Here is a 10,572-nt window from a genome sequence, read left to right on the forward strand (position 1 = left end):
AATCAACCTTTATTGTCATCTTGCAAAGCAACAATTGTACAGTGCAAAATGAGAAGACGTTTCCCAGGGAATACCGGAGCATCGCACATGAAACTTAAAAACATTTCACACATAATAACAGTAAAAACAATCCAGCCCCTGATGAAACAGTATATAATAGTTAAAAGCAGGTAAAACAGCAACATTAAAATACAGTAAAAACAATCATTAAAATGTCCAGGGCAGCTGATTTGAGTGGCCAGTGCCAGAGTTATTAAAATGTCAGTGCCAAGCCGCAGAATCAGGTGACTGTGAGTACAGAGTGACTGTTTAGCAGCCTCACAGCCTGTGGCAGGAAGCTGTTTAGCAGTCTGGTTGTCCGGGCTTTGATGCTACGGTATCTCTTGCCTGATGGCAGGAGATCCAGGTGTGTGTGGAGAGAGTGCAGTTTATCAACAAAACGCTAGCAACAAAACACACGTTTAACACCATTTAACACAAACATCCATCACAGTGACTCTCCTCCAGGCACCACCTCACTGTGATGGAAGGTAAAAAAGTCTTATCTCTTCCTTGTTTCTTCTCGTTTCTTGTTAAGCAGTCAAACTGTTGCGTCGAGGCTCCTGATGTTGAGGCCCCCACCAGGCGATGGAAGATCCCGCGGTTGATTTTAAGCCTCGCTGGGCGATGAAAGGCCCTGCGAACGGGCCAATTCAAGCCTTACGATTCGGGGCTGACGAAGCTGCTGTTGTTGGAGCTCCCGAACATCAGCCGCCAACCAGGAACCTGCGAGCTCCCGATGTCACAGTCCACAGGGCCCCGCAGCCAAAGCCTCCCAAGTCGAGTCGCAGCCACAATCGCAGCGCAAACCACAACCTCCAAAGTCAGCCAGCGACTCTGTGACCGGAACCATCAAGGTCGATTCCAGTTGGAGGCCGCCAGCTCCTCGGTTTTAGGCCGCAGCGCAAACGGAGACACGACACGGAGAAAGGTTGTATCTCCATTGACGGAAGAGATTTTTTAAAAGTTCTCTCCCCCCCACCCCCCATTATACACAACTAAAAATAGACTAAAACATACATCGAACATTAACTATGACAAACAAAGAACAAAGACAGACGGACTGCAGACGCAACACCGCCACCATTGATCCCAGGAGTGAGTGGGTTCACATACGATGAGCGTTTGACGGCACTGGGCCTGTGCTCGCTGGAGTTTAGAAGGTTGAGGGCGGACCTCATTGAAACTTACCGAATAGTGAAAGGCCTGGATAGAGTGGATGTGGAGAGGATGTTTCCACTAGTGGGGGAGTCAAGGACCAGAGGCCGTAACCTCAGAATAAAAAGGACGTACCTTTAGAAAAGCGATGAGGAGGAATTTCTTTAGTCAGAGGGTGGTGAATCTGTGGAATTCATTGCGGAGACCAAATCAATCGATATTTTTAAGGCGAAGATTGACATATTCTTGATTGTGGACAGGTGTCAGGGGTTATGGGGAGAAGGGAGGACAATGGGGTTGAGAGGGAAAGATAGATCGGCCATAAATGAATGGAAGAGTAGACTTGATGGGCCGAATGGCCTAATTCTGCTCCTAGAACTTGTGAACATATGAACTCATGAACATCTCTGGAAACCAGGGTCCAAATCCGAAACATCGCCAGAGATCGGTGATCTCCAAAGATGCTGCCTGACCCACGGAGTAACTCCAGCACATTGTGCCCTTGGTGCGATATTGCGTCTCTTCCGAGATATTCCTCTGCGGTGACGGCTAGGACTTGTGACCCAGCCAGAAACTCCAGTGGCCAACATCTGTTCCCACACTGGAGGAGCCAAGCAGCGACAGCCTGCAACGTTTCAAAGACGCAGGCTACAAGAATGATTGTGTTTATGTGTCAGGCATGTTATTAATGCCCGGACATCAGAACTGTAGACGTACCCGTGGTGACAAAGGGCGGATTCCACTCTGCTTAATGCTCAGTTAACTCGCAGCAACAGCAACAACGTGTCGAATTACAGACCCGGACAAAAGGGTTTAATAAGTGTCATACTGTTATACTGTGTCATTTAAAATGGAAACTTTATACACTCCCAGACTGAATAGAGTATTGAGGAGAGGTAACCAGAGCTGTCGGTATGTTACTTCAGTCTTTCAATCATTTTCTTTTTGATATAGCATTTATATATAATTGTGTTTTTTTTTTAAACAGTTGAACCTTTTATTCCAACACTTCGAATGGACGGCCACAAAGAAAACAAGGAAAACATTAGCACGTCCCATAAGAGGCAACAAAACTACAGGAAGAATGACCTTAGTTTAGAGATACAGCACAGAAACAGGCCCTTCGGCCCATCGAGTCCGGGCTGACCAGCGATCCCCGTACACCAACACTATCCTACACACACACACGAGGGACAATTTACAATTTTACCAAAGCCAAGTAATCTACAAACCTCTGTGGATGTCTGTGGAGTGTGGGAGGAAACCAGGGGTCCCGGAGGAAACCCACGCGGTCACGAGGAGAACGTGCAAACTCCGTGAAGGCAGCACCCGTAGTCAGGATGGAACCCGGGTCTCTGGCGCTGTAGTGCAGCAACTCTACCCGCTGCGCCACCGTGCTGCCCCCTCTGATAGTTTCCTTGATGTTTCTGTCAACAAAGCTGTGAGTAGAGAGTTCAAATCAGGACAAGATGCGTGTGGTGGTTTTACTGCTTTAGTGCGCTTACAAACAATGAGCTGCATTGATCGCAGTGCCTTACAAAATGTCAGCTGATCCCAAGTGTTAACAGCTGACTGAAGATTCTGGAAGTGATTTACTGGGGGAAATTTGGCGACTAATTTTAACACAACAAGATCCAATAACCACTTTTAGTTTTAGAGATACAGCGTGGAAACAAGCCCTTTGGCCCCCGCCGACCAGCGATCCCCGTACACTAATATTATCCCACACAAGATCTTCTGCTTGTCTACTGCACAAGCGCCAACAGCCTAGCGATCTCATGCAGGTTACTCTCGCATGGGCACTGGTTGTAAAAGGGTGATTTAGATGTTTATGTGGACAAGTTTGGTGAGATGATCCATGTCCAAGTTGGCGAGCTGTGACTTGAAGAGTGACAAGGATGGTGCACATCTGGTGGTGTCAGGAAAGATGTTCCACTCTGGGGCAGTCCATGGATGTAGTGACTGGAGATAACTATTTGTGTTTGCTCTAATTCTTGTATAAATAAAGTGACCTGAGGCCAGTCTTGTAGAATTCTGGGTATTGGATTGAATGGGGTGAGATATGTTACTGGGGATGATGCCATGAGTGTCCTTGTATACAGTACATAAGCGGGCTTTGGTGCATCTGGACTCCAGCGACTCCCAGCCAAGGCGATTTAACATATCAGAAACACTGGACTGTCTTGAGCAGTCGTTATAGACAAACCTCTGAACATTGCCATGTGTCGCAGATGGCGGATGTGCGGGAGTGGGCGCCGTCTGTGTATGGCAGCCTGCCCGCAGTCCGTCTCTACAGCTTTTTTTTAATTTTATTTTATTTTAAATCATGTTAAAAAATGTTAGTGGAGGTTTTCTATGTGGGGGGTGGGGGTGGTGAAGGGGGAAACTTTATTTCTTAGTCACCTACCTGGTTGGAGAGGCAGCATCACTCCTTCTTCGCCCTGTCCTCGTGGCCTACCATCGAGAATGGAGCGGCGTTTCCTGTCGGGACCGGCCGGGACTACAGTTTCGGCGGCGGTGGCGCAGCGCTGGGATACCAACACGGAGCGGGCGATGCCTTACCGGGTCGCCGTGCGGTAAGCTCCGGAGCGCTGTGGCTGTCGATCCCAACATCGCGGAGCTGGGGCTGCGGGCGTCCGGCCACGGGCGGCGCTGGATTTGGAACGCCGTAGGGCCAGGGATCGAGTTCGCCGGGGTCGGAGCTCCAACCGGCGCGGCCTGAGGACTACTAGTGCCCCAGTCTCTGGGGAGGAGGCAGCCGCTGCAGACTTTTCCAAGCCGCTGAGGAATGTTTCACCCGACGCCAATGTTCCATCTTGGGAAAGGGGGAGATGCAGCGAGACCTGGGTGTCATGGTACACCAGTCATTGAAGGTAGGCATGCAGGTGCAGCAGGCAGTAAAGAAAGCGAATGGTATGTTGGCTTTCATAGCAAGAGGATTTGAGTATAGGAGCAGGGAGGTTCTACTGCAGTTGTACAGGGTCTTGGTGAGACCACACCTGGAGTATTGCGTGCAGTTTTGGTCTCCAAATCTGAGGAAGGACATTATTGCCATAGAGGGAGTGCAGAGAAGGTTCACCAGACTGATTCCTGGGATGTCAGGACTGTCTTATGAAGAAAGACTGGATAGACTTGGTTTATACTCTCTAGAATTTAGGAGATCTTATAGAAACTTACAAAATTCTTAAGGGGTTGGACAGGCTAGATGCAGGAAGATTGTTCCCGATGTTGGGGAAGTCCAGGACAAGGGGTCACAGCTTAAGGATAAGGGGGAAATCCTTTAAAACCGAGATGAGGAGAACTTTTTTCACACAGAGAGTGGTGAATCTATGGAACTCTCTGCCACAGAGGGTAGTTGAGGCCAGTTCATTGGCTATATTTAAGAGGGAGTTAGATGTGGCCCTTGTGGCCAAGGGGATCAGAGGGTATGGAGAGAAGGCAGGTACGGGATACTGAGTTGGATGATCAGCCATGATCATATTGAATGGCGGTGCAGGCTCGAAGGGCCGAATGGCCTACTCCTGCACCTAATTTCTATGTTTCTATGTTTCTATCTTCACGGCAAGAGGGCCCTGAAAATCATCGGACTGGCTGCACGGCCACAAATGGGCCCCGATCGTGGGTGTTTCACAGAGGAAGAGGACTTAACTTTCTGGTGCCTTTCCCCACAGTGGAAATGTTTTGATTCTGCTGTGGGGGGGGACGTTTGTGTTGAACTCTATAATGTGTTGTGTCCATTTTATTCACTTTTTTTTAACCTTTTTCTATGGTTTGTATGTATGGAAACTTATTATTTAATTTATGTAAAGCACTTTGGTGTCAATGCGAGTTGACTTAAAACGTGCTATATAAATAAAACTTACTTACTTACTTGTTAAGGGTGTCAATGTTATTGTTCCGGTGAGGGTCCCATATTGTCTGGCAATATTCCAACTGAGCGGACAAGTGCTTTGTACGCTTCCTCCTCAGTTGGTTTGTAACCGGATAAGTTTCTCCAGACAAGGCCCAAAGTTCTGTTTGTGTTTGAGCCATTCTGGTTTATGTGTGTGTTCCAGCTAGGCCAGACGCGAGTTCAACTCCCAGGTATGGGTGGCGATCAGCTTCTTTAAGCAGGCTGTCTCCCATCTTGTACCCGTTCATGATAAGCTTGGCTTTATGAGTAGCTCTCACACAAAAGCATTTGGTGTGATTGAAACCCATTTGCCAAATGGTTTCCCAATTGCAAAGATGGTTTATGTCATTTTGAAGAACCGGGGCATCCTCAGCAGATTTGATTTCTCGATGCACAATACAGTCGTCCGCGAAGAGTCTCGCTCTCGAAGACTGGTTGTCTGGCAGATCGCTGATGTAGATCAAGACCAGCAAGGGCCCCTACACCGTTTGTTCCTGGTGGCACGCCGGGCTCCACTGGAGATTGTTGTGATGACTCACCGTCTACTACAACCTGTGGGTGACGTTTGGTGTGGAATGAATCAACCCAGGAGTAGATGATATTACAGATGCCAATGTGGTGAAGCTTGGTAATCGACCCACGGTGGGGAACGGTGTTGAACGTCTTGTTAAAGTCCTTTATCAGAGTCAGAGTCAATTTAATTGTCATTTGGACCCCTGGAGGTCCAAACGAAATGCCGTTTCTGCAGCCATACATTACACACAAAATAGACCCAGACACAACATAATTACATTTTATAAACATCCATCACATTGCTGTGATGGTTTGCACTGCACTCATCCCCCCCCGAGGGCAGAGTCAGTCAAAGCCCCCGGCTGGGTTGTCCCGCGGCCATGACCCGGGTGGTGCCGCACACCGGGTCTTGATGAATCCCCCCCCGTGTGCGCTGCAGAGTCCCGATCCAGCCGCGCGTATGTGTGTCCAGGAGCTTCAACCCCGCAAAAGAAGTCGCCGTTGCATAAAAGCGGTCTCCCTCCTTTATAACAAGATCGGCCTGCCCTCTGTTATCCAGGATGGTTTGCAGATCATTAACTAGGGCAGAGAGATGGGTTTTGCATGACCTGCCTTTGTGGAATCCGTGCTGCCAGTCAGCTGGTGTATTGTGGATTTCAAAATGCCTCATAACATGGCCACGAATAATATGTTCACACCGTTTGCAGCCAATTGAATTCAAAGATACTGGACGATAATTGGCTGGATTTGTAGATCCCATTCACGCGGCATGTCTCCGGTACAGATTGATTTCTGGAATAATATCTGGAGGATTTGGAGCAAGGCTTGGAGAACGTGATTTCAAAACTCTGGCAGCCATGCTGTCTGGGCCACAGGCTTTATGAGGATTCAATTCGGACAAAAGCTTTTCAATGAGCAAGTCACCAATATCTGGAACATCACTAGGGCCAAGATCAGGAAAATCACATTGTTTTTCTCTGGTGAAAACTGGGCAAAACTGTCGAGCTGAAATGATGGTGTTGTGATTGTGCAAACTTGGTGAAACTCCAGAGACTTCCTTTCACTTGGGTTTGATGCAGTTCCAGAATGGCCGGGCGTTTTCTGTCTTGAGGCTACCACCAATGACATCTCTAATGTAGGGTTTATGAGCAATACGAATCTTCCTGTCAATGTGCCTGCGTAGTTGTCAGAAACTGGCCCAGCAAGAAGCAGAGTCATGTGTTTATGCATTATTATACCCACGTTTCTTTCGGTTAATGTCTCTTTGTGGAGCTGTTGACCCATGGGTAAGAAACGTGACTGGGGCTCATCTTAGAAGGGGTATGCTTCTCTATTGAACTAAGGGGAGCACTTTTAAAAGATGTATATAACTCTTCAGTTGAGCTACATTTAATCAAGTTATCAGTAAAACTGTCACAAAACTGTTCCATGTCACTATCAACTCTTGCAAAGTTGGCTTTTGCACACAGGTAAACTTTGTGTGTTGGTGGTCTGGTGATCTGTGGATTCACAACCTTTCCAACGACAACCATTTTGTGATCGCTGATACCACATTGGACGTTAACAAAGTCTGCAGCAGCAGGAGTGTTGGTAAGGCACAAGTCGAGAATATTAGTCTCTCTAGTAGCTGGTGGAGATTGTGGTCATCAAAAACTTACTGATGGCAGAGTGATGACCACAAGAGTTAAAGGCTATGGTTTCCCAATCGATGTCAGTCAGGTACATTAACATCGCCCAGTAGCCAAACACTTGCGTTTGCAAGGCAAGGCAAGGCAACTTTATTTATATAGCACATTTCATACACGAGGCAGACTCAAAGTGCTTCACATAAAAACATGTCATACAATAAAATGAAATAATAAAATGAAATAAAATAGAACTAAAAGAAAAGAAAAGCAAAATTAAAAATGCATTATAAAAAGTGCAAAAGTTAAAAGTGCAATGTAGTTAAGATTTAGCTGAAAGCTAAAGTAAACCTAAAAGTTTTCAGTCTTGTTTTACAAGTGGTCAAAGTTGAGGCAAGTCTTAAATCTTCAGGAAGTTTATTCCAGCTATTTGTTGCATTGGTGATATTTTGGCAAGGGAAGTATCCAGTTCTTTAACATAGTCTCTGTCTGATGATGGAGGCCTGTAAAAGGCCCCTATGTACACGGGAGATACACCTTTAACACAAAGTGAGATCCATATCAGCTTGCAGTCTGTCACAGATGCAACAAGGGTGTTGTTAATGGCTATGAAAACACCTCCCCCTTTAGCATTTTGCCAATCATGGCCAAAGACATTGAAGTGTGAAGAACACTTCACCAGTCACGATGCAGGACTCCGCACCAATCACCACATCGGGGTCTTCCAGAGCCAAAATTGCTTCAAAATTGGGGAGTTTGGCCATGATTCTCCCAGAGTTGAGGTTAATTATCTTCAGGTTCATCACAGTTGATTTCTTAAAGCCCTGTCCCACTGTACGAGTTCATTCCAAGAGCTCTCCCGGGTTTGCCCTGATTCGAACTCGGAGATTTACGGTAATGGCCACTCGTCGGTACTCAGGGCTCTTGTGGACATTTTTCAACTTGTTGAAAAATCTTCACGAGTCTTCCCGTGCTTACCTGCCGTTAGCGAGTCTTCCCGAGTACCTGCCGTTAGCGTTACGAGCCGCTAAGAGACGTCCCCGAGCTCTGACGTACCCGCTATGTTCATTCTCCGTGCTTACCACGAGTTTGATTTTTTTTAAACTCGGGAGAGCTCTTGGAATGAACCCGTACCGTGGGACAGGGCTATTACGCTTCAATCCTGGCTTTGATTTGGGTTTACTATATGACTTCTGGGGCTTGAGGAAAAAATGGGTTCTCCTAATGCAGCGATGTCAGCACCAGAATTGTCCTGGATCTCCTCCATGGCCAGAGCAAGCAACACCGGAAATTGGAGGAACAGCACCTCATATTCTGCTTGGGGAGTCTGCATCCTGGAGGCATCAACATTGAATTTCTTTCTTCCCCCCCCCCCCCCCCCCCCCCCCCCCATCAGTCTGAAGAAGGGTTTCGGCCCGAAACATTACCTATTTCCTTCGCTCCATAGATGTTGCTGCACCCGCTGAGTTGCTCCAGCATTTTTGTGTACCCAGAATTGTCATTGTTAGTTTAAAAAACAATAGAAGTCTTACCCAGTGGTTCAAAACTGTTTGAAAGTTCAATGTCCAACAGGCTTTCAAAGAATGATGTTGAAAAATTTGGCATGCCGCAGTTTATACTTATCCAAGAATATGAAGGATAGGTACTAAACATGTCATGCGTGTTGTCATCCATGTCTAAGCGAGACGCGTGGAACCAGCCATTACAACGCTCACATTCCATGGCTTTTTGGCCCCATTTGGCAGCTTTATGACACAATTGGCAGGGGCACTTCAGAGGCCAAGGACCTGGATTCAGTTCAATATCTCCAGCCAGTAGTGCAGAGAGACAAATTTGGACCAGTGGTTTGTTTCTAGTAATGCATTGTTTCAATATTTTCAGTCGAGATCCAAATTCAAGTTAGATCACCGAGTTCAAGATGGCTTTGGTGTTGCAGTCAGTGGATGGGGCAGTCCACAGATCCACAATCCATGGTTTTGAAAGATCAGTGTCCACATCGTGTATGGTAAAAATCCAAAGCCATATAAACTTGGGTTGACCAATGCTCCCTCAGTAGATACATCACAAATTGCACAAAAGTTCAAGAAATTATACACGGTCACTAAAATCAAGGATATAAACAGGTCAAAAATCCACAATGCAATGGCAATATGGCGACCACGATAAGAATTTGTATACACTCAGGCAGAGCAAAACTTTAGTCAAACTCAGTTAACTCAGTTAAAACTCCAGACGGTCCAAAAGTATCATGGAAGGTTAAAATCGGTGATAAACTTAGGATGGTTCCTCCTCCTCCTCCTCCTCCTCGTCCCACAGCGCCCGGCCTGGAGACGCGCTCATCCCAGGCCCGCTAGATGAGATACCCTGGCCCGCGGCCTTGGCTGCCCTGGGAGCCCGTGCTGCCGCCGCCGCCACTGCCGTCCCTCGCTCCTGGGAGCAGGCGGCCGTTCAGGCCATGATGCAGCTCCGCTGCCCCTCCAGCTAGCGGGTTGCACGGGCTCTCCCTCGCCAGCTGGAGGCGGCGCTCAGCGCTCGGCGCCACTGCCTGGCTGCTGGAGCGGCTCCAACGCAAGTCACAATTTTACCAAAGCCAATTAACCTACAAACCTGCACGTCTTTGGAGGAAACCGGAGCACCCGGAGAAAACCCACGCAGTCACGGGGAGAACGTACAAATTCCGTACAGACAGCTCCGACAGTCATAGTTGATAGATGAAAAGATACAGCTTGGAAACAGGCCCTTCGGCCCACCAAGTCCAAGCGGGCCATCGATCACTCGTTCAAACTACAGGTGCACAACCTTTTATCCGAAAGCCTTGGGACCAGACACTTGTCGGATTTCGGACATTTTCGGATTTCCGAATGGAAGATTTTTAGCGTAGATTAGGTAGGTAGCGCGGGCGGCTTGAAAAGTCTGGAGCGACTGCCTCCTCCCCGGAGACCGGGGAATCATTGTAAATCATTGCATAAATGTTAGTCAGTTAGTTTGGAGGGATTTTATGTGGTGGTGGTGGGGTGAAGGGAGAAACTTTAATTCTTAGTCCCCTGCCTGGTCGGCGACTCCCAACATCGCAGAGCTGGGGGCTCCGTCCGGCCGCGGGCGGCGCCGGTTGGAGCTCCGACCCCGGCAACTCTACCCCTGGCTGCGAGGCGCTCCAAATCCAGCGCCGCCCGCGGCCGGACGCCCGCAGCCCCAGCTCCGCGAATATTGGGAGTCGGCGGCCACAGCGCTCCGGAGCTTACCGCACGGCGACCCGGTAAGGCATTGCCCGCTCCCCGCTGGTATCCCAGCGCTGCGACGCCGCCGACTCCCAACATTCGCGGAGCTGGGGCTGCGGGTGTCCGG

This window comes from Leucoraja erinacea, chromosome 22 (genome assembly GCF_028641065.1).
Source record: "Leucoraja erinacea ecotype New England chromosome 22, Leri_hhj_1, whole genome shotgun sequence".
NCBI lineage: Eukaryota > Metazoa > Chordata > Chondrichthyes > Rajiformes > Rajidae > Leucoraja > Leucoraja erinaceus.